This window comes from Pelophylax lessonae (assembly GCF_965119305.1).
Source record: "Pelophylax lessonae genome assembly, chromosome: 8".
NCBI lineage: Eukaryota > Metazoa > Chordata > Amphibia > Anura > Ranidae > Pelophylax > Pelophylax lessonae.
The window spans coordinates 231,531,792-231,559,046 of record NC_138775.1 but is presented as its reverse complement, the minus strand read 5'-3'; the positions used below and the strand labels follow the sequence as shown (position 1 = coordinate 231,559,046).

The following is a 27,255-nucleotide window of genomic DNA, read 5'->3' as shown; positions in this document are numbered from 1 at the left end:
AAACTTTCTGGTCCAGAAGTGGTTAAACAGCATGTACTGTATTTTCATACTGTGCCTTTTAACGCAGTTGTAAGGGCAACAGTCTTTATGGATCTCTCTCTGTCACCAGGGTTTAATTGGCCGTTGAAGTTATGAAGGTTAAATTACAAGTAAATTGAAACTTATGGCCTATAGCTGAGCTCCCATATTTGTCAGATTACGGCATTCATGTACAGTATATAGCGATATCTAAAGAGACGAGGCCTTATGCACTTAATTTGAAAATAATGGATGAAGACAGGGCATGTACATGTTATTCTAGTATATGGAGAGGGTTCTGATCAATCCTGCTGTAAATGGAGATTAAATGATGCCACCAGCAACAAAGCCTTAGCATTCAGAGGCCTCAGATTCACATATCATATAAGTTGATCCTGTGCCTGCAATGACTCACTTGAGACAAGGACTAGGGCTGATACAACTGCAATTCCCAATACTAAATTGAATTAGGCATTATTTCCATCCCATGTTAGGCACAGTTATTAGGAGATGAGCATGTGTGGGAATCTATTAGATAATCCTTTGGATGACCTTGTAACATGTGTGCACTTGCACTATATTCTACTTTAATAAACATAGGAGCGGGTGATATCACAAAACTTCGTAGGGATTTAAGGATTCAAAGAACATTAAATACACAAACTTTTAAAATAATGACTCCAATCAAAGAAATATACATTGCCCAGCAAAGTACACTATATTACCAAAAGTATTGGGACACCTGCCTTTATACGCACATGAACTTAAACAGCATCCCAGTTTTGGTCCATAGGGTTTGTTATTGAGTTGGCCCACCCTTTGCAGCTATAACAGCTTTAACTCTTCTGGGAAGGCTGTCCACAAGGTTTAGGAGTGTGTCTATGGGAATGTTTGACCATTCTTCTAGAAGCGCATTTGTGAGGTCAGGCACTGTTGTTGAATGAGAAGGCCTGGCTCAGTCTCCACTCTAATTCATCTCAGGTGATCTTTTGGGTTGAGGTCAGGACTCTGTGCAGGCCAGTCAAGTTCCTCCATCCCAAATTCGCTCATCCATGTCTTTATGGACCTTGCTTTGTGCACTGGTCCAAATCATTTCTTGGAGTGGGGATTATGGTGTGGGATTGTTCTTTAGAGGTTGGGATGTCCCCTTAGTTCCAGTGAAGGGAACTCTCAAGGCATCGGCATACCAAGATATTTTGAACAGATTTATGCTCCCAACTTTGTGGGAACAGTTTGGGGATGGCCCTTTCCTGTTCCAACATGACTGCGCACCAGTTCACAAAGCAAGGTCCTTAAAGACATGGATGAGCGAGTTTTGGGTGGAGGATCCTGACAAGCCTGTACAGAGTCCTGACCTCAACCTGATAAAACACCTTTGGGATGAATTAGAGCACAGACTGCGTCCCAGGCCTTTTCTTCAACTTCAGTGCCTGACCTCACAAATGCGCTTCTCGAAGAATGGTTAAACATTCCCATACAAAGATAGCATAAAAGCTAAGTAAATATTCCCTGCGCTCAAAAGGTGCATGTAGGTCAGAGAGGCCTTGGCTGTATCACACGCATCAAAGGTCTTGCTGCCCTCTCGGGATGATGAGTATCCACACAAACTGAAAGCAAAAGAAACAAGAGAAGGACCCACTGACCTAGTGCAGTACCATAAGATATCTATTAAAAAATCATTAAAACAACATATATTCTACTTACAAGAGTTTCAAGGGAAAACCCTCGGCTCTTTGGAAGAGGGTTCTCCCTCGAAACGCGTTAGCCATATGGACACCTTCAAGCTTGCCTGTCACAACTAAGCATCACAGTCCTGTGATCTCTGGACAGCTGAAGGGACTCTCCCTCTTTTTCGCTTCTTTATAGCTTTCTCTTGTGAGTAGAATATATGTTGTTTTAATGATTTGTTAATAAATGTCTTATGGTATTGCACTAGGTCGGTGCGCCCTTCTCTTGTTTCTTTTTTTCTAAACATTCCCATAGACACACTCCTACACCTTGTGGACAGCCTTCCCAGAAGAGTTGAAGCTGTTATAGCTGCGAAGGGCGGGCCAACTCAATATTGAAGATGCACAAAGTGGTCACCGCCTCCACCTATAACTGGTCTTAGTGGTAAGGAGCACTGGAAGGGCGGACGCAGATCAAAAAAACGAAGAGATTTCCAGTCACAACTTACCAACCAGCCAGCGACCAACCAAATTGACCTGTCTAACAGTATGCGTTAAAAACAGGGGTTTGGTTGCACACATTTACAAATACATGCGTAAGCTGCAGGCCCCAACAAGGCACCCTATGATCTGCAGTCCCTAACTCTACAATATAAAGAGTCTCTACAATGAGAGCACATGCATTGGAATGGGATAGATGGAGGACAGGTGACTATAGGGAGCCCACCCCTCCTTAAAGGCACAGGGTCACACTGAACACTGAACAAATGTGTGCAACCAAAGCCCTTATTTTAACTCATATTGTTAGACAGGTCAATTCGGTTGGTCGCTGGCTGGTTGGTAAGTTGTGACTGGAAATCTCTTCATTTTTTTGATCTGTGTCCACCCTTCCAGTGCTCCTTACCACTAAGACCAGTTATAGGTGGAGGCGGTAACCACTTTGTGCATTATTAATATCTATATTGAGCCAGGCAACGCACTGACACCTTTGCCACCATTGTGCGATGTGCTGGGTGTTCAAAAAAAAAAAAGCAGTTTAAAATAAGTAAATATAATATACAAATATACTTTCCTATCTATTTAGTAAAAGTAAATGAATAAAAACAATATGAAATTAAAACAATTGTGCAGTCTTATTTATGCATGATTTATTTGCCCCTTATTTCGTTTAGCTTACATCTTCTGAGCCTGACACTTCAGCCCATATCAGGGGCTTTAAAGTTGTGTTAAGTCAGTTAGTAACATACTTAGCCGGGTTGAAAAAGACACAATTCCATCTAGTTCAGTCATTGGAAAAAAAAAAAGTTACAAGACTTGGCTTTTGTTAATATTTCTAACACAAAGCATTAGACAGTAAAAAGATCTATTGACAAGTTTCAGTGCTAAGTGGCCCAGTTTCCATAGTTGGTTATATATTTTAACTTTTACTCTTTTTATTTTGGATGTTCTGGTTTGACATAAAAGTTACGCAATCAGTGTGCTATTTCAGCTCCAGTTATGTCCACTTATGTTTAGATGTTTGCTCTGCAAAATATGAAAACTTCAATGTGAAGGCCCCATATGGGCTTGTAGTGTGTGGCCGCATATTCTTTTTCTAACAATGGCTTGACCTCGTCACTGACATCTCAAACAGTAGATCCCTCCATACAATTGTAACTTTTGCCTTTTATTTTGACATTTTTTGGCATTTTGTGAAAAAAAGTATGTGAAAGACAGTAAAACATCAAGACCTCTGAAGACGGCTGGTATGTCAAAGGATCAGAAAGTGGGTTCATTAAGTATTCAGTAAGTTTGCTTACCGTTTTTTCCTCTAGCTGTTCTCTGAGAACATATACTTAACAAATACATAAAAACTCATTTTATTCCTCACGGCAGCCGCAGTTTATAAGGCATCTGCATTCCATTTCCGTTAAAGGGATGTTCTGGTTCGTAAAAAGGTTTTTCTACTTCCCCTAAAGATGTATCCAATTCCTCCTTCCAGGTTTTGATAGTTAAAAAATAACTGTGTCTTTTTTTTTGGTGGAATTCAGGTTCAGATGTTATCCCTCACCCTAAAAAGTGCATCTTTTATCGCAGTTTTGATTTTCACAGTAAAAGGGATGATGAAAGCGTAATACTACTTTATTTCACGCAGGATGAAGTGGGAGGTTAAAAGTGATGCCTGATCCTACTGACCTCACTGGCTCTGGGAACAGTTTAATCCTCTGCATATCATTTAGTATTTAGGATAAAATTATAGTATGCAGCCTTGTAGCTCATGGCACTGACAGGGAGAATAGAACTGAAGAAATATCAAAGCACACCGGAAAAATTGAAAACCAAAGAATCAACAACACTCACATACAAACCTTATCTCGTACCATTGGCCCGGTGACACTTAAAAAAGTGGTATTGGACATACTTTTTTAAAGCACTGTCAATGCCAATCACCAGTCACTAAATGAAATGGCTACCACAGGCTGGCCATAGACGGAGTAATCTTCTTTCCTGCAACACAGTCAGTGTTGATGGGGGAATCCCTCCCACAGAGTCATTGTGTTCTCCCGGCGGGGGAGGGGGGGGGGTCAGGGGAACACAGTGATTATTGCTAATGACTATAACAGCTGCTAGCAATAATTGCATGTAAAATCCAACAGGTTGGTTGTACCCAAGTTGATTGACGGATCAACTTGGGTACATTTAGTCTGCCCATACATGGTTAGAATCTCGGCTGGTCCCTGCTGAACCGGCTGAGATTCAAACCATCTATGGCCGGCTTTACAGTTCTGTTCACACGTTTTGTTTGCTTTACTTTGCTTAAAAAATTATACTTCATGTCCCTTTTTTGGTGCTTCAAAACATCTCCAAAGTCTTCATTGAAGTCTATGACAACGCTCGCTTACAGAACCTGAAGCTTTTGAGGGGCTTTTATTTAGCATTAGTTTTGCTTTGTTTTGGAGGTCTTGCAAGTATATCCCAGGATGCACTGAGAAACCAACAAGCGAAGTGGAAAGATGTCACCAGCAGTCACTTCTGGTTCATGTGTATATATTCTGGGAGTGTCTGGTGCAAACATAACATCTTGTGTGCAGTGTGAAACAACAGGAAGGTGAGCAGGGTCTGGACTGGAGCGTAGTAACTAGCAGACGCCACACATGGTGTGCAACATGGGAAAGCTATAGCAGAAAATGGGCGGGGACTGGAAAGATAGAACTGAGCAGCAGAGGATGCCCGGAGCAGGAGAAACTAGCAGATGTTACATGTGGTGAGCAGCATTGGAGCAATATAGCAGGAGGTGAACGGGAACCGGAGAGAGATGAGGATCACCCAACCAGAGGATCAGCAGAGCTGGGGGTTACTACTGAATGGGGGATCAGCAGAACGGGGGGTTAATAGTGAGTGGGTGATCATAAAAGCTGGGGATGCTACTGAATTGGGCATCAGCAGAGCTGGAGGTACTACTGAGCAGGGGATCTGCTGAACAAGGGTACTAATAAGCTGGGGAAACTGTTGAATGAGGTTACTAATAAGCTGAAGATCTGCTAAATGAGAATACTAATAAGCTTAGGATCTGCTGAACAGGGGTACTAATGAGATTGGGATCTGCTGATGAGGGTACTACTGAGCTGGGATTCTTCTGGGCCCCTTTGAAACAAATCGAAAATCAACACACAGGGTATTTGTCAAGCTTCATTAAAGCTTCAAAAAAGTATCACCAAAGCATCACAAAAGCATCAAAAACACATAAAAAAGCATGTTGAAGCGGTAGATGTTATAATATGTGTTAAAGTCGAAGTGGGTTGAAGTAAGTGTAAAAATCTGAGGCCGTAACCCAATACTGGCTAGTCAAATAATAAAACCTACCACATACCCCGTATGAAATGTTTACATCACTTTTCGTGACCCTGCTTCTCTACTTTATGTCAAGAGTGATACTATTTTTATTGATATCCTTCTACTTTCTTTTTTTTTTTAAACATATTGTACCATTGTGTCTTTTTTATTATCCCTTATAAAATGCATAAACCTGCCCTATTTCCACAGAATGCACAAAAACATGGGGGGGTCTTCAGGGCAAGGTAAGAACCTCACAGGAAATGTTCTTGTTTGTAGGAATGGCCCCAGATGTTTGAATCTAAGTGTAGGCGTGTCACCTACAACACTTATAGCTCAACCATTCGTCTTAAAGCGGAGTTCCACCCAGTGAACATTTTTTTAAATAAAAATACCCCCGGGACAGTCAGGGCTAGTACATTCCACAATGGATAGCCTCTGATCTGTCCCGGGTTGCACTTACCTGCAAGAAGAAATACTTACCTTGAAAATGTATTCTCCAGCGCTGCCATCTCAGGTGTGGGCAGCTTGAAGCCAGCACGATCCTCTTCTGTGTCCTCTTCCGTCTTCTTCGGTCCCACGATGCACTGCACCGGCCCCGCTGTCACTTCCGGTGCCGCAGCGTCATCCCTGCACAGCTTCTGGGCATGCCCAGAAGCTGTTTTGCAAGGTATGACGCACCTACACCGGAACTGACGTCGGGGGCCGGTGCAGGCGCATTGATTCCTGGGAGCGATGACGTTCAGCTCCCAGGAATCATTGCAAAGCGGAAGTGACGGCGTGGGCTGCGGCCAAGGAAGGAGGAAGTGGATGGTAAGGTAAGTATATTTTTTTCTAAACAAGGTAAGTAAAAAAAAAAAAAAAAATTGCGATTATCCATTTGTTTTTCAGGTGACCCGGAGCGAGAAGATGGAGGTAAGTATAATTTTAGGGTGGAACTCCAGTTTAAAAAATTCTACTCTGGTATAGACAGTATAACTCCTTTAAAGCCATTTTGTAATTTGAAAAAGTTCTGTTCAGTCTGCAGCCAGCAATGCTTTTCATTAATTGACAGAAATGTCCAATTTCTTTCCAACAACTACGACAACAGAATTAACTCACTGCATCTGCGGGATGTGTGCTACGACCTTCACATCACATCACAGGCATCCTCAGCAAGGTTCTCGAATTTACTGCCCTGGGAAGGTCAACTTTGGTGACACGCTTCCAAGCAGTGTTGCACACAGTGGGGCAATGTATCTTATATTACTGGAAATTGTAAAGGCAAAACCCTACAAGTTATATTTCATTTTAAACGATTTCAGCAAATGCCGTAGAATGGCCTTACTCATTATTTTTAGAAGAGAAGCAGGTACGGATTTTGCGATGTGTATAGCTGAACTGTAGGGTGGATGTGGACCTAAATTTATACCTTCTGCTTCTCCAGGCCAGCTTTCTTGTTCTGTCACCCCTCTCCCTTCAATCTCTTTGCCGGCTCTTTCATTAAGATGGGACTTGGTTTGTCAAGCAGTGTAAGCTGTAATATTATGGGCAATTGCCTGCATACAGGATCAAAACCTGTAACCTGTTACCAAGATTTTTGGAAATGCATTTTATGTACAGTTAACTTTAGAATTTAGAATTAGAGGTTCATTTTTTTTTTTCAATAAAATGCTTGACACAGCTAAAAGAAAAAGTATACTCTGTCCCTCAATTGATAAGCAGATTAATCACTTAAGGACCAGGCATATTTCTGACACTTGTTGTTTAGAAGTTAAAATCAATATATTTTGCTAGAAAATTACTTAGAATCCCCAAACATTATATATTTATTTTTAGCAGAGACCCTAGAGAATAAAATGGAGATTGTTGCAATATTTGGTCACATTGTATTTGCGCAGAGGTGTTCCAAACACATTTTTTTTTTAGGAAACAAAATACAATTTATTGAATTAAAAAGTAAGAAAATACTTAAGTTAGCCAAATTTTTTTTCTATAATGTGAAAGATTATGTTACGCTGAGTAAATTGATACCTAACATGTCATGCTTCAAAATTGCGCACGATCGTGGAATGGCGATAAACATCTCCATAGGAGATGCTTTAAAAATTTCTACAGGTTACTAGTTTAGAGTTACAGAGGAATTCAGGGCTAGAATTATTGCTCTCACCCTACCCATCACGGCGATACCTCACATGTGTGGCTTAAACACCGTGTACATATGTGGGCGCGACTTGCATATGCATTCTCTTCTGTGCGTGAGCTTGAAGGGACGGGGCGCTTTACATTTTTTTTTTTTTTTTTTTTCTTATTTATTTTACCTTTTATTTTTTATTTTACACTGTCCCTTTAAAAAAATAGTTTTTTTGTTCATTTTTATTCCTATTACAAGGAATGTAAACATCCCTTGCAATAGAAATGAGCAGGACAGGTCCTCTTTAATGTGAGATCTGGGGTCAAAAATACCTCAGATCTCACATCTACATTTAAAAGCAAAAAGCAAGAAAAAAAAATAGTCCCTTTAAGGTCGTTGAGCGAAAGCGACGTATGACAGCGCTCAGGTCCTCCAAGGCCATAGAGTCGAGTAGGGGGCCATCTTGCCATCTTCCTGCCTGGGATATGGATGGATTGGGTCACTTTCCCCGCTACCGACGGCTCTGGTAAGTGGGGAAAATGATCGGGAAGCGGCGGGAGGGGGGTGGGCACCTCTCACGCATCCATAAAAGTTATCCTTTGGCGAATCTGCTGCTGGGACCACTTTTATGTGAAAGAGGACTGCCCGACCTGTAAGAAAATATGGGGTAATGGAAGTGGTTACTAGATCATACTTACTATGGTTCCACACAGTCTCTGCAGAGCATTAGCCATGCATAAATGCTGTGATCTTCATTAACCCAAGCCTGTCAGGCAATGATTGTATGGCTGGTCCATTGCCTATGTATTCTATGCAGGACTCCAGGATGGGGGTTCAGTCAAACTGGAGTGCACATGATGTTTTTTTTAATTATTTATTTAGGATACTTCTAAATTACAGCAATGGACAGTTTATTACATTCATCAATCCCATAGTTGAGTAGCAGGTCCCATAGTTAAATTTTAAAAGTGTAAGCAGTAAGATAACATTTCTACTTATCCAGTTAAAAACAAGTTTGTAGACTTGTACCTTAGTACCTGTTCCCCATGGCATATTACAGATAAGATTTTAAGGCTTTAATTATATAGCAATAAAAGTTAAATTTGTAAATACTTGAGGTGTCCACAGCTTTTTCTAAATTAAATTTACAATTTAAGAGGGATAACATTTATGGTCTCAGCAGTGGTATATTTTGGTTTTGTGCTGCCCTAGGCAAGACTAAAATTGGGCGACCCCCCCACCCACACCTATATAAATTTGCCCCACTCTTTTTTTAACCGATGTGACTCCCTCCAAAATTAAAGGACTACAAGTCCCAGCATGAACCCCTGAGATCTCATGGGGGGGGGGATGAGAGGAGGTGGGTGAGAGATAGAAGGGGGGAGGGATCAAAGAGTGATAAAGGGGAGATGAGAGAGAGGGGGTGGAGAGAGGGGGATGAGGGAGGGGGTGAGAGCGGGAGGGAGTGAGAGAGAGGGGGATGAGAGAGAGGGGGGTGAGAGAGAAAAAGAGAGGGAGTGGGAGAGAGAGGAGGGGTGAGAGAGAGGGGGTGGGAGAGAGAGGAGGGGTGAGAGAGAGGGGGTGAGAGAGGCGGCTCTAGCAATCATTGTCCAATAGAGTCTCAGGTGGAGGGGGGGGTGGCTTTTTTGCTGCCCCCTGCAAAGTGCCGCCCTAGGCCTGGGCCTTGTTGGCCTAGGCCAAAATACAGCACTGGGTCTCAGGGCAAAACTAAAGAATGGCTAAGATGGACTGAAAAAAAAAAACTAGAAGCTAAAGCAAACTTGTAGGAAGAGATAGAATTGAAAAGGGAAGAAAGGGGAAAAGAGAAGGAAGAAAGGGGAATCATAGGTTTCGAAGAAGGGCAACCACTGTGTGAGAAGAAGGGGTGGGATTGCATCAGGAGTGCAATCATATAAGGACGTTCCATTGGTCTGTAAATACAAGGCTTTTAGACTCTTAGTGTTTCAGTGCTTGGCTGGTGAAGACCCAGTAACTCATAGTGCCAGGGTCAGACAGCATCTTTGTATGTTGTAAGGTAAATTAAGTTGACCCATGGGAACCAAGTGTGCCTAAACTGGTCTTCTTTGTTGTACAGAGAGGCCTTCAGGTCTTTCATCTGCCTAACTGATGCAGCACTGTTTTAAAGCCAAGGCAACTTAATGTAACATTAAACAATATAATTATTCTTGAAAAATAATCCATACAAATCCACTACCTCTGCAATCTATTTTTCATGAAATTGTTTTATTCCTCGTTCACATTTGCTTTGCTTTCTGAAGAGCTCTCCACGGTCAGATCACTCTTTAGAAAATATATTTGACAGAGGCGTTGTACCACCTACTCACGACCTGTTTTAACCCCTTAAACGCAGAAGTACCGTGCTGCAGCTGCATGTGTTGTGCACTGTTGGGGGCGGTTACAGAGATGCCCCATTCAGTGGCAAAGCATTGTGGCTGTGGCATGTGTACACCACTGACCGCTGCCTCTGCAGCAAAAAGGAGAGCAGTTGAGAGGTGGTAAACACAAAAAGGGCATATTTTTACCTGTCACTTCTCACAGATCAGGGATTACGCGTGGTAGTTGCATCTCTACCACTGAAGCAGCAGCATTTTCCTACAGAGGACCAATATCTTAGCATTATGTGCCAGAGGAAGAGATGTACGGTGCAGCAAAGACTGAATTTAGACAGCTTATCCCATATTTGCTGCAAACCCACATTTTGTTGAGCTGATCTTGCACACTTGTAGTGTGAAAAAAGTATTTCTTTAGAATTACTGCAGAAAAAAATGTTGATTTCTGTATTTTTTTTCTTTACGTAATAATTGCTTCTCAAAATAGTTACTTTAGCGTGAGGCAGAAAAAATCTTAATTTACTTCCATTAAGAGGCATTAATATTCCAGTAGAAGGTAATGGGACAAAATGACATACCATTATTTTAAGCAAACAAAGGCTTAATCCCAAAGACAGTGGGGTTGAGAGAGACAAAGTGGAACAATGTTGTGTTGGTTCCTCGAGCCAAAAAATGGGATTGTGTAGGCAAAAGCATATATTAAAAAAATTATATTTATTTTACAAGTTTGGTACAATGCAGTATATTCAGTATATATGGAAAAAACACATAGAGATTGCAGTGGCGGTCGGTGCCGCTAGTTCCAACTTATACTTGAGTCTAATAGGTGATTCCGTTGTTTGAACTGTGGAGACATCCGGAGGGGATGTGAGTCAAAACAGACGGTTTCCGACGCGTTTCGGCTGTAGGAATTTTTTAGCCTTTGTCAAGGTATCACCACATATTATTCTAAAAAGTGAACAGTTATTGCATTAGTGAAATTTAAATATAAAGTTGAAAACAAAAATAAAAGAACATTTTACATTATTTTTACAATATTGATTGTTACATAGTTGCTTCTGAGAAAACATGAAAAAACCTAGGTGTACCTTGCAGGACTGGAGCAGATGGAGTCTGCATTCCCACCTGAGTCCCCTTGGAGTGCAGCGAGATCCTGGTGTTGTTGTGTGCCTATAAGGGGGATTGTGTTTTTAGTGTATATCCCGCAGGGTAGTGTTGATAATCAACTAAGATGAGACTTAAATCTTGTCTTACTTGTGAGGTAGGATTACAAGGCCTACTGGTTAAGGTTTCTGGTTTAATTGCTTATTCAAAAGGAAGGATCCAAGGTTTGGGTCGCCCGCCTAATGTTGACCTATGTGGATAAGAGACATAGGGTAGGCCGGGTGGTCCATATAAATAAGGAGTACTTAAAGGTATGTATGAAGCAGCAGCATTTTCCTACAGAGGACCAATATCTTAGCATTATGTGCCAGAGGAAGAGATGTACAGTGCAGCAAGGGCTGCATTTAGACAGCTTATCCCATATTTGCTGCAAACCCACATTTTGTTGAGCTGATCTTGCACACTTGTAGTGTGAAAAAAGTATTTCTTTAGAATTACTGCAGAAAAAAATGTTGATTTCTGTATTTTTCTTTCTTTACGTAATAATTGCTTCTCAAAATAGTTACTTTAGCGTGAGGAAGAAAAAAGCTTAATTTACTTCCATTAAGAGGCATTAATATTCCAGTAGAAGGTAATAGGACAAAATGACATAACATTATTTTAAGCAAACAAAGGCTTAATCCCAAAGACAGTGGGGTTGAGAGAGACAAAGTGAGCGGCATTGTCTACTATAAGGACCTGGAGACGTGTTGACAGCTCATTGCTTTTGTTCTAATTATTCACATAATATATTAAGATGTGAGCTGGGAGCGTGATGGATCGCAGGGAAAACAGAATGTGGAGAGGGGAATTCAGACAGCTTGTTATTAAAATTAATTATCTAGGAAATAAATATCTACTGAGATTGCTTGAAAGAGAGTGACGAGTGGGATCTACCAGTTTCACAAGGAATAGGAAAAGTCATTGAGAAGCCCGCGGGCTCTGACCTATTCTGTAAATGACAATACTCTGTGTCCCAATTTATTATATACAAGAGAGTCTACAGGGCATCCATCCATCATATACTTCAGTGGTGGAAGATTATTAAAGATTATTAATGCCATTAGTGTCTTCACCAACTCATACAGAGTGCTGCGGTGACTTTGGATGAATTTGCAAGCAACAAAACAGCGAGAAATTATAATAATCACTGATCCAACCATTCAATGGTGCTAACTAATTTTGAACAACTTTTCATTTGAATATCATGTAAATGTCATGATTTTCATAGAATTAACTTTCTACTTCTCGATCAGCTTTGACAATTACACATACAAACAATGAGTTTTCTTGGCCAGGAGCGAATTCAACAAGTAGAAATGTATTTGTTCCCATTAGATTCAACAACATTGCTGTTATTGGTAATTTTATTGTGTCATTGTGTCTTGTTCCTTTCAATATTGTGATCTTGTGTCGTCTTTGTAGAATATAACTGTATCTTTATAATTTCCCTTCCGCAATAATAAAGCATTCTAAATATGAATCTGAAAAGTCTCTTATCCTTGGCTTTGATTTTTTTGCTCACTCTGGTGGAAACTTATTGTCAAATCCTTCCCTTTTAATTCTTAGACAATCAAACAAATGTTCTAAAAATGACAATTTTTTACTTCTACAGCTTTAGGTTGTCTTCACTCCAATGGAAGCCAATGATATTTTTGGCCTCTCTTTCTGGGTTCCAATCTTTTGCCATTTTGATTGGCCCGGCCGGGGTGACATAAATCCTGTGCATGGGTGGGAATATAAGAAAACAGCAGATGCTGAAACTGCACACTGCATGCACAACTCAGTGTACAGTGCAAACAGGCAGATGAGAATACTTTAATGCAGAAGAGACAAAGTATATCTCTTCTAAAATAAAAAGCCTGCCTATTCACAAAATTTCATTTTATACAAAGTTCAATTTTTAAAGCAACTTTCTTTTCCTTTTGTGGTAAAGCTGATCATTGTAAGCACCCCCGTCAGTGGTAAATGCTTTGCCTTAACCCTCTTACTGCTACTTTTGCCTGGACAGCTTGGTCTGTTAACCGCTTTACGACCGCCCGCCGCAGTTATACTGCGGCAGGCAGCTGCTCCTGCGGGAACCGCCATAACTCTACATCGGTCGCGAGCAGGAGGCTAGGGGGCAAGCGCTCTTCAGTGGGGAAGCCGATGCAGTGGGCAGGCGGCTCCGATGCCTGACACCCGCGATCGTTCCCCGCTGAGAGAGAAGGACGGTCAGCTGTTATAAACACAGCTGACCGTCCTTCTCCCTGGAATGATCATAGAGCCCATGTGATCCTTCTATATAGGATCACAGGTCTCTATGGTCATTTCACAAGCCACGCCCCCCACAGTTAGAATCACTTCCCTAGGCTCACATTTAACCCCTTGATCACCCACAATGTTAACCCCTTCCCTACCAATGTCATTATTACAGTAACAGTGCATACTTTTAGCACTGATTACTGTAGTAATGTCACTTGTCCCCCCAAAAGTGTCAAAAATGTCAGTCAGGCGTCCAATCTGTCCACTGCAATGACGCAGTCCCGCAAAAAATCGCAGATCACCGCCATTACTAGTAAAAAAAAACAATAAAAATTACATAAATCTTTCCCCTAGTTAGTAGATGCAACAACTTTTGCACAAACCAATCAAAATATGCTTATTGTGATTTTTTTTTACCAAAAATATGTAGCAGAAAACAAATTGGCCTAAAATGTTAAACATTTTTGATTTTTAATAATTTTTTTTTTTTTTGGAAATGTTATATAGCAGAATGTGAAAAATATTGTTTTTTTTCAGAATTGTCGCTCTTTTTTTGTGTATAGTGCAAAAAATAAAAATTGCACAGGTGATCAAATACCACCAATAGAAAGCTCTATTTGTGGAAAAAAAAAGAACGTAAATTTTGTTTGGGTACAGCATCACACGACCGCGCAATTGTCCGTTGAAAACACGCAGTGCCAAGTTGAAAAAAGTGGCCCGGTCATTAAGGGGGCAAATCCTTCCGGTCTTAAAGTGGTTAAGCTCTTCCCAGTGGCTGCACGCCTATATGTGGCCCTATGTAAACACAAAACTGCGCTGAGAGCGCACACCCTGTCTGCCCCCATCACACTCACTGGCGGTGACCGGAAAGCTCCCGATGCATACTTGTGATCGGGAGCTTACCGACCATGTGACCACTGTGCAAACCAATCAAGTGAGCACATGACTCAAATGTCCACCTCCCAGCATCTAGAAGTTCTTAATGGACCGGGAGGCAGCAGAGGGAAGGGTTAAAGGAAGTTGAAAAATAACAGAGTTACTGGCAAGATTACCAGGTGAAAATAAAAAAAAGCCTAAAAAAAGAGAACAAATGCAGCTACCACACCTAAGAATTGGTAAATGGGAAGATATATCATTTTTGTTTTGGGGTTTCATTCTGCTTTTATTTAGGCACCACCGTCAAACTACAACATAACAAATTATTTACCAAAGCATTTGAACTGAATTTGGATGTTCATTAGACACAGAGATCCGAAGTGCACTCACCAGAGTAGCCAATCAGAACTTAGCCTTAGGCTCTATTCACATCTTGGTATCCCCGCCATTCTGCCCGCGATCCCGAATCACGGCAAATTGCAGGACGCCCGTGTGATCCCTGTCACTTCCAATGGCACCCCAATCGTGGCATTAATTTGCCGTGATTGTCACCTTACGAATCTCAATAAAATTGTGCAAACAGAATTGCAGGACACCCAAAAGAAGTACCCCGATCAAAGAGCGATTTTGCCACTTTTGAACTTATTTTGCTGCTTTTGAACTTCTTTTGGATGACAGGCATCCTGCGATTCTGTTTGGGTTATTTTACCACAAATCGTTGGGTGACGGCAATTGCGGCAAAATCGTGCCATTGGTAGTGATGAAGATTGCATGAGCATCCCGTGATGCCGTGATTCAGTATCGCAGGCAGATCCTAGGATGCCAAGATGTGAACTGAGCCTCAAACACTCACTGTAACTATTGAAAAGACGACTTCTAAGTCATTTCCACGGCTTTTACAATGAATTATTAATCACCGGTCATACAGTTACAGTGAGTGACAGCATGTAAACTGAAATCCTGCAGAACCTAGCATTTTTACCTTTTAATTACCGAGGCTGAAGATGGGATTTGATAAACCTAGGTGGAAGGTAGGAAACCCATTTAAATATCTCCAGTGGTGAAGACAATGAAGCTTTACATGTACCACTTATATTAATTTGCCTAATTATTGCTGCCAGCCAGGGCTATTATTGTGACTGCCTTTACACATTTTATTCTGCACTCTGCCAATTTTCTTTGGCAAAATCATGAATAAGTACGACTTACTTCACGCCTCATTAAATTTTCTCTCTTCTAAAGTTTTTACTATTCATCGAAACGTAATATTAAACTATTTTGGTGCAATAGCGTGAGGTGCCCAATTTAGGAGTCAGGGATACCCCATTATAAAAGACGTTTATAATAAGATATACGTTTTTTAATTCATTAACCATGGCGTATCCCGCCCTAGGCATGTGTCAGGTTGGTGGCTGCCAGGCACACAAGGAAAATGCTAAATCTAGATAATTGCCACTGTTTAAATATGTTCTCTTCAAAGATATTGAAAGGCCCCAACAATCTTTTGTTGGATGTACATTTCAGGTAGGATAAAAGGCAAGCAGATTTTAATTGTCTTGCGCTCACAATCCCGACTGTTAACTGCAGCTAACTTGGCTTCTCATTAGGGAGAAATCGAACGGGTACACGTAAAAAGAGACGCAGTGCTCGTCAAGTATGACTGGCATAGCTTATTCTGCAAAGGGTATAAGGAAAAATAGATAGCAGCTTAATCTTTCATCTCAAGTCAGCTGAAATGTTTGGCATCTATAAATACAACAAAGGATTGGGAGAGAGGATGGCAGAAGAGGTTCAAAGAGAAGCTGATAATGACTGACTAGTAGAGAGACTTTCCTCTGCTTGTTTGTTTTATTGCTTAAAGATTTCTAGATAAAAAACCTTCCCTACCACTCTTCCTTTTTGTTCTAGCTTCTGTCTTATTCCTGCAAAATAATATACCAAATATTGGGGGTTTTCTAAAACATTTGTAGAGTGTTGGCATACTGGGACAATAATGAAGCTGTTGGTAAGCTATTTTCTCTGCAGGTCGAATGATATTCACAATTTCAGAGTGATTTGGGGAATTTCACATTGTGACCACTAGATGGAGCTGATGACCATTAGAAAATATCTATTTACTCTGACCATCAACTCCATCTTGTGGCCGTAATGTAGTATTATCTTGATTCACTCTTGTGAATGAGTTACAACTGATCCAGAGAAAAAAGAAAGAAAAGTCTAATAACATTTCATTTTACCCCACCCCAATTTTTCAATAAAAATACACCTTATAGATTTTTTAAATTTACTTTCTTTTATTTAGTGCTAAAAAATGTTTTTAAAAAAATTGATTGGTACTAGAGATGAGTGAATCCTGGTAAACCTGTTCTTTCAATGATTGACAGAACTCTGTGTGCATAGGAACAGCAATCTGGTTGTTTCTTCTCACTGAAAAGCAGGGAGAAAAAACAGCCAGATCAAAAAGCAAAAGCAGCACACATTACACATTGTTAGGCACACATTTAACCCCTTGATTGCCCCTAGATGTTAACCCCTTCCCAGTCAGTGTCATTAGTAAAGTGTCAGTGTACAGTATTATCACTGTCTTAGTGTCACTAACGATGTCAGTGTCAGTTAGTGACCTTCCCAGATATTGTCTGTTAGTGCCAGATTTACCGACACTCAATCCCAGTCCCACTATAAGTCGCTGATTACCACCATTACAGTATGGCATTAGCATGGCATTATAGCTGCATTAATTCCAGTATATATACCATAGTTTGGAGATGCCAAAACTTTCACACAAACCCATTAATATACACCTATTGGTCTTTTTTTGTTTATATCACATGGTTCAAATACAAGGCCCGCGGGCTGAATCTGGCCATCCAGGCCATTTCATGTGGCCCTCGCACCTCTCCTAGAGCAGCAGTAGAGCCCCAGCCCTCCTTTGGGCCTCCTCCAGACCCTGCACTTTCTGCTTCCTAGCTCTGCCCCCAGCAGCAACACAAGGTAAGGGGATGTACTTTGATGTAACGGAGGGTGGGGGCGGGGACTCTTGACATGTGATGTAAGGGAGTTGGGATAGTCTTGACATCTAGTATTACAGATACAACCGGCCCTTTGAGGGTAATCATAATGCTCATGCGGCACTCGATGAAGTTGAGTTTGACACCCCTGGTTTATATCATAACAAACCCAGTGGCAATCAAATACTACCAAAAAAAGCTCTATCTGTGTGAAGAAAAATATACAAATATAATTTGCTTTGCGTACAGTGTTGCTGGACCATCCAATTGCTAGTTAAAAAAGGACTGTGCTGAATAGCAAAAATGCCCTGGTCATGAAGGGGGTAAAACCATCTGGAGGTCAAGTGGTGAAAGTCTCTATGCAGCCAAAATAAAAAACTGAAATTTCAGCACAAGGGACATAACAGTCAGTAGGATGTGTCCATTGTGCTGGTGCCTCTTCTATTAGGTGAAACCTTACTATGTCCATGCCCCCCACCCCCACTTACAGTACAGTGGGTGCTATTAGAACTAAGAGACTGTCACAAACGCTTAACAAAAATGCCCAAATATGCCTGCCCTTTAAAATTTGTCTGCTCCATTTATAGAAGCTGTACTACAGCTTATATGAATGACAAGTGATCTATGAATGGAGGGGGGAGAGGACCTTTCAATCAATTGCCTGCCCTTCATTACGTTATTACTTTAAATATTTGATTAAAATACCTTTTGTATATTGATGACATCATGATAGTATGGGAAGGGGAATTTATTGAGCTTCTAAAATTTCTGGAGGATTTGAAACATAATAGTTATGGGATCAAACGCACGGGAAATTGGAGTAAAGACATGTTACAATTCTTGGATTTAGAGGTTTTCAGGAATATTAATAGGCTAAACAGCAGAACCCATTTCAAATCTGTAGATTGCAATGGGTATATCTCCACTAGGGGTTGTCATCATCCTAGGTGGATGGGGGCCATCCCAAAGGGCCAATTTGTGCGTATTAGACACAATTGTAGCAATATCCATGACTATGTAGCCCAAACTGACAAACTAATACAACGATTTAAGGAGAGGGGCTATATGGAGAAACAATTGGTGGAGGTCAGGAATGAGGTTTACTCTACGAACAGACAGGAGCTATTGAAACCCAAAAAACGTATTTGAGATAACGGCGATATAGCATTCATCACTGGCTACAACTTACAATACAAGGAGCTGGAGAAATGTATTAAAAAATATTGGCTGACAACACACTTAAAGATCTACTTCCTAGTCATCCCAAGTTTATATATAAACGAGCACTGAGTTTGAGAAATATGATATCTAAAAATGTGCCAGACCCTCCCAAGAGAGTTAGAATCTTTCTGGAAAGGAATGGGTTTTATAGATGTGGAAGGTGTAAAGTATGTAGGACCACTGGGGTCAAAAAGAGGAAGGAGGAGAATTTTTCCTCATCAGATGGGAAGGAGTTTACCATAGACAAATTTATCACGTGGCACAAGGTTTGTGACATATCTGTTGATGGGTTCCGTGTGGCCTTAGGTATGTGGGTCGTACCAACCGTATGTTGTCGAAGCATATTGGGGAAAATATTAGTAACATCACTAAGGGGTATAGACAACATAGTGTCTCGAACCATTATAGGCTTGTGCATAACAGGGATCCTTCGACATTATGGATTTGTGGCATTGATAGAGTGTTTAAACATTGGAGAGGGAGCGATATGTAACAAGTATCGCAGAACGAGACTCAATGGATCTACCATTTGAATACGCTGAGTCCCAAGGGGTTAAATTTTGATATAGATCCTAATTCTTTTATTAATGACTTCTAACCACTATACTATAGGATTTCAGAATTAAATATGGGGGGCATTTGTATTGGTATATGTTATTTTATTTTATTTATTTTATTTACATTCCTAATAGGTCCATGTGTCCAATGGTCATTCATGTCATGAGTTTTCATCCCAAGTGACTGATTAGAATAAGTAGGGATGTGTTATATACTGATTAGAATAGGGGGCTGGTATATCAGGGGTAATATCATGTTCTTTGTTGAGTGGGTTACATTTGCCTATGGTGTTATATATTGCATGTTATGCCATGCTAAGCACTTGCATCACCATGTAGTGGGATTTCCAAAAACAGGCGGGCATCACTCCCATCTTACCTGTTCACCATTGATGAATGGGTGACCCACCTTTACAATATGGGGTACAGGATCTAACTATTTAATATAGGTGTTTTATGTATGGCAATATGGTGGAGATGGGAGATGTCAATCAGTTCAATTATTTTATTGATTTCAAATGATTTATTGTTTTTTTTTTTTAAATTGCATTCTTGACTTACATTGGATAGTATTAGAGATAATATGCACGGGTAGTGTCTGAGAAACATTTTGATATTGTTTGGTGTATAGGTTATGAGATGTCAACATGCTATTATGGTTATTGTTTGGAAATATATTTGGATGTTGCTTTTAACTGATCGAAGAGTTGTAAAGTGCGACACCAGCTCGATAACCACCATTCCTCCCGGAAGTGATAGATTAACCAAATATATACTTGGGGCCAGCCGATGTGGGAGAACAATGTGAGGACATGTCCTTATGGGTCTTTGAGCAGTGGGGATTGCATTTTAAATCTGTTAAATAGTTAATTGTACTGAAAAGGGGCCCACCAATTAGAAGTAACCAGCAGCTATATGGATCTCAGTGTTTAAGATGTTAACCGGATTTCCTGATGATGCCTATAAAAGGTTAAATGCATGGAGATCTGGTTGCCATTTGAAGTACAAATTGAACCACTGATGTCACGTCCAGCACCTCTGTGGAACGCACGCCAGCCGGCAGAGGGAGGGGTGAGACACAGCCAGGGAGTTGTTTTGGGCGATCTGAGCTGGTGCCGGCCTGGGCACTATTTTATGTAAGCATATTGAGCGATTATTCTGTTCTTGTTTGCTTTCATGTGGCTATCCTCAACCATCTGAGGGGAGTTCAAGGATTTAGATTTACAGCGTGGGCTGGGAAAGGATACCTGGAGGATCTGGCAGTCTTACTTATACATAGCCTAGTGGTCCCTGGGACCTGGGGACTGGTGAGCGCAGTATATTTGTCATTCACGAGGTGGAGTACTGTTTAATTTGGGAGTGGATTGTCACAGATTATTGACATTTATATTTTGATCCCAGTGGACTATCACGAATACTATTATAGCACCTTAAGTTATACCCTATGGTTCTATAGCACAGACAGTAATTGTATTACATGCCACTTTGTAGGGTGTCTTGATTTACTCACTTGTTATTATAACATGGCCACATAGGTTGAAGTTCATGGCATATCATATAAGCAATCACACACATATGCCAGTTTTTGCATTATATTGTCATACAAAGTGTTTTTTGGTGTGTTAACACAGTTTATAACAGTGCCTTACTTTATGAGTTTTCAATGGTTTTAATGCGGGTCACATTTAAAGGGGCAGCAGTTATTTTTTTGTTTTTTTTTTTTCTACGGGGGTTGGCGCCCTCAACAGCTATAGACTATACCTTTTGCGCAAAGCAATCAGTAGGTGCTTATTAGGATTTTTTTACCAAAAAATAAATTGTTGGTCTGTTTTTGTTTATACTGCAAGAAATAAAAACCACAGAGGTGATCAAATACCACAAAAAGAAAGCTCTATCTGTAGGAAAAAAGGACATCAATTGTTTGGCTACAGCGTCACACGACCCTGCAATGGTCAGGTGAAATATTACAGTTCCGTATCGCAAAAAATGGCCTGTTCATGAAGGGGGGTAAATCATCTGGAGCTGAATTGCTAATATGGTATGATTTAGTCAGTTATACACAGGCTGCCAAAAAGCATGTGGGCACTGTCAGGTGTTCTTATAAGAGAGCATTACAAACTGACCATCGTGATATACCCTATATCAAATAGTTGTTCACTAAATAAAGATATTATACAAATGAGTAAAATGTGATAAGAAATATCACTTTATAAACTTACAAACTTTAAAAAATACCTTTATACTTTCTCTTTAAGCAATCCGTAGTGCTAAAAAAATTTTAACTGACAGTTTGCCTTTCTGCCCCTTACTAAGCCCTGTATTTAAGAAAATAAAAGCTGAGCTACATTGTCTGCTGGTATGAAGGGACTGGGGGCACGCAGCAGGAGGCTCCATGTCAACACAATTGTACTATTTTGGTGACTTCAAATTAAAATACATCTGGAAATAAAAATAACTAGGGCAGATTCCATTGTAGAGGGCTGCAAATGGCATGTTTCAGAATAGTAAAACAAGAGATAAACATTAACTCTATACAGCAAGACTGCTTATTGCCACCAAAGCTATTTTGTCGATGGGCATATTATTTTATTTCCTGAATGGCTATTATTAATTCAGTAAGTTGGCACAGTGTTATGGCAAGATTCGACTATCCACAGTAATAATACACCAGTGATGAAATTTTAGTGTGTCAGGCACCAGAAAATACACTCAGCAAAGAAGAAAGAAATCGGCAATCAAAATTGCTAAAAAATGGAGTATCAATTTAAAGGGGCTTGGTTTCCATTTTGATTTAAGTCGAATGCGTGAAAGAGAAAACATAATCTTTTGTAAATAGAGTCAAGAATAATCTTATCAATATATGCCGAAATTATGCTGAAATAAAAAAATTAAAAAAAAACAGCCAGTGAAAACATAACAATAATACCATTGTTGTGCCTATAATCTTCAGTCTGTTACAGAGCTACATAGACTACTCAAGCTGCAGATGGGGAGTAGAGATATACTTGATGTTCAAGTCGAACATAAGTTTGACTCGAACAAAGGGTGTTTGTGTGTTCACCAAACACACGAACACCCGGGGCGCTCAGCGGCAAGTTCTCCCGCCGATGAGTGCCCCGTACTGCACTGGGCGATTGCAGTGCATTAAGTGCTGGTGATTGGCCAAAGCATGCACCTGACCTGTATACTTTGGCCAATAACAGCACAATGTCCTGTCAGAGCCATGATTGGCCAAAGGCAGGGTGCCTTTAGCCAATCATGGCTCAGGGGCTAAGTCCACGCCACACACTATATGAGGCTTCTGCTTACATGTCCGCCATATATAGTGTTTAATAATACAGATTAGGCAGGTAGTTAGTGGATAGTGTGTTGAGTTAGTTTAGTGCAGCCAGTGTAGTGTACAGGCATACCCCACTTTTAAAATGTATAGGTATGTTGTAGTCCTGGGTTCCCCCTCCGTGCTCCCCAAGTTTGTGTCCTTGTGGCAACTGGCTAGAAAATGACATCCAATGGATTGACCAGATCCAAGATTCCAAGATAGGGCCTCCATAAAATCAATAACCGAACAACGCCTACCCCTCTCTGAAACATATAATCACCTTCGCATTACATGCTTTGTCAAAACCCATCCTATACCAACCATTAAATTCCACCCTAAGCTATGGAATTTCTTTACTAATGGTCCATTGGTGTCAAAGGGAACCTCACTGTTCTATCAACTACTCCAGCATAAGAACTTACTTACCAAAACCGCACCTCTATTGAAATGGGAGTCCGACCCACACAAAACCTTTACTTTGGATCAATGGCAACAGGCAATCCGTTACGTGTACTCTGTATCACTCTGTACCAACCACTGGGAGATCTCATACAAAGTGCTCTCCAGATGGTATTTGACCCCCTTCTGGGTCCATTCATTCTACCCCTCCCACTCCCCACTCTGCTGGAGAGACTGTGGCCAAGTAGGAAATCTCCTCCATGTACTCTGGTCCTGCAAAAGCCTCACAAGCTTTTGGCGTCAAATATTTAGACTTATATCCTCGGTTACCGGTATCCTCACCCCACCTGACCCAGCACTGGCCCTACTGAACTTCCAAATCGAAAACTCCCCCCCCTCAGTTCAGGACCATAGTAGCACACATTCTCTTGGCCAGTAGAATACATATCCCCAGGAAATGGAAGTCAACATCCATACCTATTGTTTCAGAAGTTGTTACATACGTGAACCTCACCTATGAACATAAGAGACTTATCGCCAATAGATTAGGCAAGGTGACATCATACCTGGACAAGGATATCATGGACTACTAAATGACTGTTTACTAATTTGCTCAATATATGCTCCTGTTTTTTTTTTTTCTTACTTGTGTGTGATTACATGCAACTGTTTGTAACCCCCTTTACCTACTTACCCCTACTTACCTGTTATTGATTTTGTTGTTCTCCTTCTGAAAACTCAATAAAAATTGAATTTGAAAAAAAAAAGTTTGTGTCCTTGTCACTAGTTGGTGAGCAGTGCCATGCCAAGCTGACCAAGATTTTCCATAGATGCCAATGTTAAAGACAAGGAGCAGTGCCATGCCAGGCAGACCCATAAATGCCAATGAGCACTCAAAGCTGAAAATTGGTCTAGGCAGGAAGGGAACGAAAGTGCCCTATATTTAAGTGGTTAAGGGGAACCCTATGACAGAATTAAAAAAAAACGCATGGGGTCCCCCCAAATTTAATTCCAGGTCCTTTGGGTGTGTATAGATTTTAAGGGGATCTTCACGCCAAAAAAAAAAGGCGTGGGGTCCCCCCCAAAATCCATACCAGATCCTTATCGGTGCATGTAGCCTGGCAGGCCAGGATGGGGGGAACGAGCGAGTGCCCCTCCTCCTGAACCATACAAGGCCGTATGCCCCCAACATGGGGAGGGTGCTTTGGGCTGCCCCCAAAGCACCTAGACCTCATGTTGATGGGGACAAGGGCCTCTTCCTGACAACTCTGGGTTGTGGTTGTGGGGGTCTGCGGAATCTGGAACCCCCTTTAACAAGGGACCCCCAGACCCCACCCCTCCCCCCATGTGAATGGGTATCGGTGCATCATACCCTTACCCATTCATCAAGAAAATGTAAAAAAGGAAAAACCACATAAGACAGTTTTTGACAAGTCCATTATTAAAAAAAAAAAATAAATAGTGTAGCTCAATGTAAATCCATCATCAATCATGAGACCCGCCAACCTGAAAAATAGAAAAAAATTCAAAAACGCTTTGCCTCTTCTGAGGCGTCCAGCAATATGCTTTTCTTCAGGTTTGACAGCTGTTTTATAGACAAGGGGCGGGGCCATCCGGTTACATCACCCGGTGGTACCACCCCCTTCTGACGTCACATGGCACCATGCAATGTCAGAATGGGCAGTGCCACCGGGTGATGTAGCTGGGTGGCCCAACCCCTTCCCTTTAAAACAGCTGTCAAAGCTGAAGAGCGGCATACAGCGGGTAGCCTCAGAAGAGGTGAAGCGTTTTTTTAAATTTTTTAAATTTTTTGGGTTCGCAGGCATCGTGATTGACAATGGATTTACATCAAGGGACACTATTTTTTCTTTCTTTTTAATAAAGGACTTGTCAAAAACTGTCTTATGTGGCTTTTCCTTTTTTACACTTTTTTGGTGAATGGGTAGGTTTACGATGCCAGGGATGCCAAATGCACACCTGGAGGGATGCCAGGGATGCCATGCAAACATAGTTGATGGGTGCAGGGTGTATGTCTTAATGAGGTCAGTCAGTAAGCTGCTTCCTGTGTCTTATTGATTTTTACGTCCTAAATCTACATACCAGGAAGTCATGAACTTTCTATGGAACACACCAGGGGCTAAGGGAGGGCCTTGTTCTAAAAATCAATGACAGACTTTTTTTTTTTTACATACATTTTTTTAATTATTTACATTAATGGTATATTGGTACATAGGGGAGCTGAAACTTAGAAAAGGAAAGGTGAACGTAGCCTAAGTCCTGGTCCAATGCAGTAAATGGCCTAGTACCAGCTGTAATAATAGTGCATTGATAATGAACAAGATAATAAGCATTTCACAGTGACCTAGATCTGTGGCAGAATCTTGAACCATACAGGAAAATATCTATAATCCAAAGGCAAGGCTGCTCAGAAAAATATAGTTCACCCAAAAAAGAACCCTACTTAAATCTTCGGTAAAACAGAAATCATTTCCACTGAAAGGAAGAAATTGCCGTAAATACAGGTGTTTGGTGAAAGAAAACTGCAGCATTTTTACTGATAAAAATTCTACTTAGGTATAGTTATGCCTTTCTAGATTCTTTACTGGGCACGAAGGCTCCCTCAATGCATTGCAGGATACCAAGGTGATGTTCCAAAAGCCTGACTTGAAGAATAATATAAGTTTGTTTGCTCAGTGCCCCCCCGGGTTCACTTGATCCAATCCTACACCAAAGATCTGCTCATGAAATAAACATACCAGCAACAAACATTTTTTTGCTTGCCAATGCCTTAACAGGGAAAAATAATAGTTTGGGGTCAATTTAGCTTTCATTTTTGTAATGTTTCGGAGTTTAGTTTTTCAACTAGTGATTTGTACCTATTTTTTATTGTTACAGTAATGCTTTATTTTACAGAAAAGCATTTACAGTAATACAAGGTTTGCCAATAACATTGTTTTTACAGAGAACTCTTGGATCTCTAAAGAAGTAGAACAGAAGTAGCTTTTACTTTTTTGACTATCTCTTTCTAAGTAAAACTCTATAGGAACCTGTACAAAGCAGGAAAAGGGAAGGGGTGATGATTTGTTGGGCCATGTTTAGCATTTAAACTTCAACTATTCAGAATTGGCTTTTTTTTCAATTAAGATGTGAAGATTATCTGGCAAACATTTAAAAAGGAGATTATAGGTCCAACTACTGGCTGGAAATTGCAAATATGAAAAAGTTATGAAATGCAGCAAGAAAGAAATATATATTTTTAAATGCATATCATAGTGACTTGGAATTGATTGCCTACATAAATTACTTGTGGCATACTGGGTAAGAAGTACTTTTTTTTCCTAGTGTTCATAACCACAAGAACAGTTAAAATTGCAAGAGATGGATTGCATCATTAAATTTGGCTTAGATTCTAGATGGGGCTGGTTGGGGTAGTTCTTCTGCTACCAAGATGTAAATTTAATTTACAAGTTCGATTTTATGACTCACCTCCACACGTGAATGACCTTTTAAATAAATTTCTATGTTTGTTTCAGTATTTTTTATCTGTAAATGCTATGACCTATTTCCAAGTCATTTATATAAGAGCAGTGGGTTTAGTGTTTAAACCTCTGGCAAGATTCTCAAGTATATAGAGTGAATCGGCGGCTGAATTTATGAGTTCACAAACCAGCACTCCATTAAGGAGCATTTACTTTTAACTTTAGTCCCATTCCACAGAGGACCTTTTGCTAATGCTTACCATGCAAGAGCTTTAAAGTTTGAGTACTGCTAAGCTCCAAAAGCACCTGTGAGTACACCGTTGCCTTTTTCCAAAAAAACTTTTCGGCAATTATCAGTTTTTGAGGTCAATGCTAATTGATCGAGAAAGCATTAAGAGATCGTCTAGTTAGTACAGCCTTGTAGAACACACAACCTTATTTTTGAACTAGTAAGTGGCTTAAAGATTAAGGAGGAACTCTGAGGCTATAATTGCTTCTTACCTTTTTGCTTGTTTTTTTACCTGCCTAAAATAGTATCTAGCTTTCCCTTTTTTTTATGTTAAAGTGGAACTTCACATTTCCAATCAGCATTGACTATTTTGAATCATTACGCTGCTGGGATTAGTGAATAGATAGGGAAGTATAATATATTTGCTTGTTTTAAACTGTTTTTTTTTTTTCATTTCTTCAGTTACTTCCTGGTTTCCATGGTTAGGCAAACAATGTCATACATCCCAGGAGTCTTCAGGAGGGGAGGAGGGGCTTTCACAGCTAAGCACACCCTTTTGCCTGCATGCCTGAGCTAGGAGCAGATGAATTCCAGGAAGTAAAAACTATGTGAATCATCTGCCTTTACTTAAGATGGCCACAGCCAGAAATGGGGTGTTTTTTTCTGAACAAAATAAAACATGGAGACATGGATGGATAGATGGGAGATTTTGCTTTGACTTTTGAAAATGCATTAAATAGCCTTTTTGGCTTATGGTGCTCAGACACAGTGTGGTTCCACTTTAAGGAGGAGCTGGGGAGTTATGTTTACGATCAACA

General features: G+C 40.5%; 1 protein-coding gene across 2 annotated transcripts in view; it reads right to left on the bottom strand.

Annotated features, from left to right (window-relative positions):
* The window catches only part of ASTN1 (astrotactin 1), an 808,141-nt gene that overhangs the window by 324,751 nt on the left and 456,135 nt on the right, over nt 1-27,255 (bottom strand). The gene's annotated exons all lie outside the window — the stretch shown is intronic.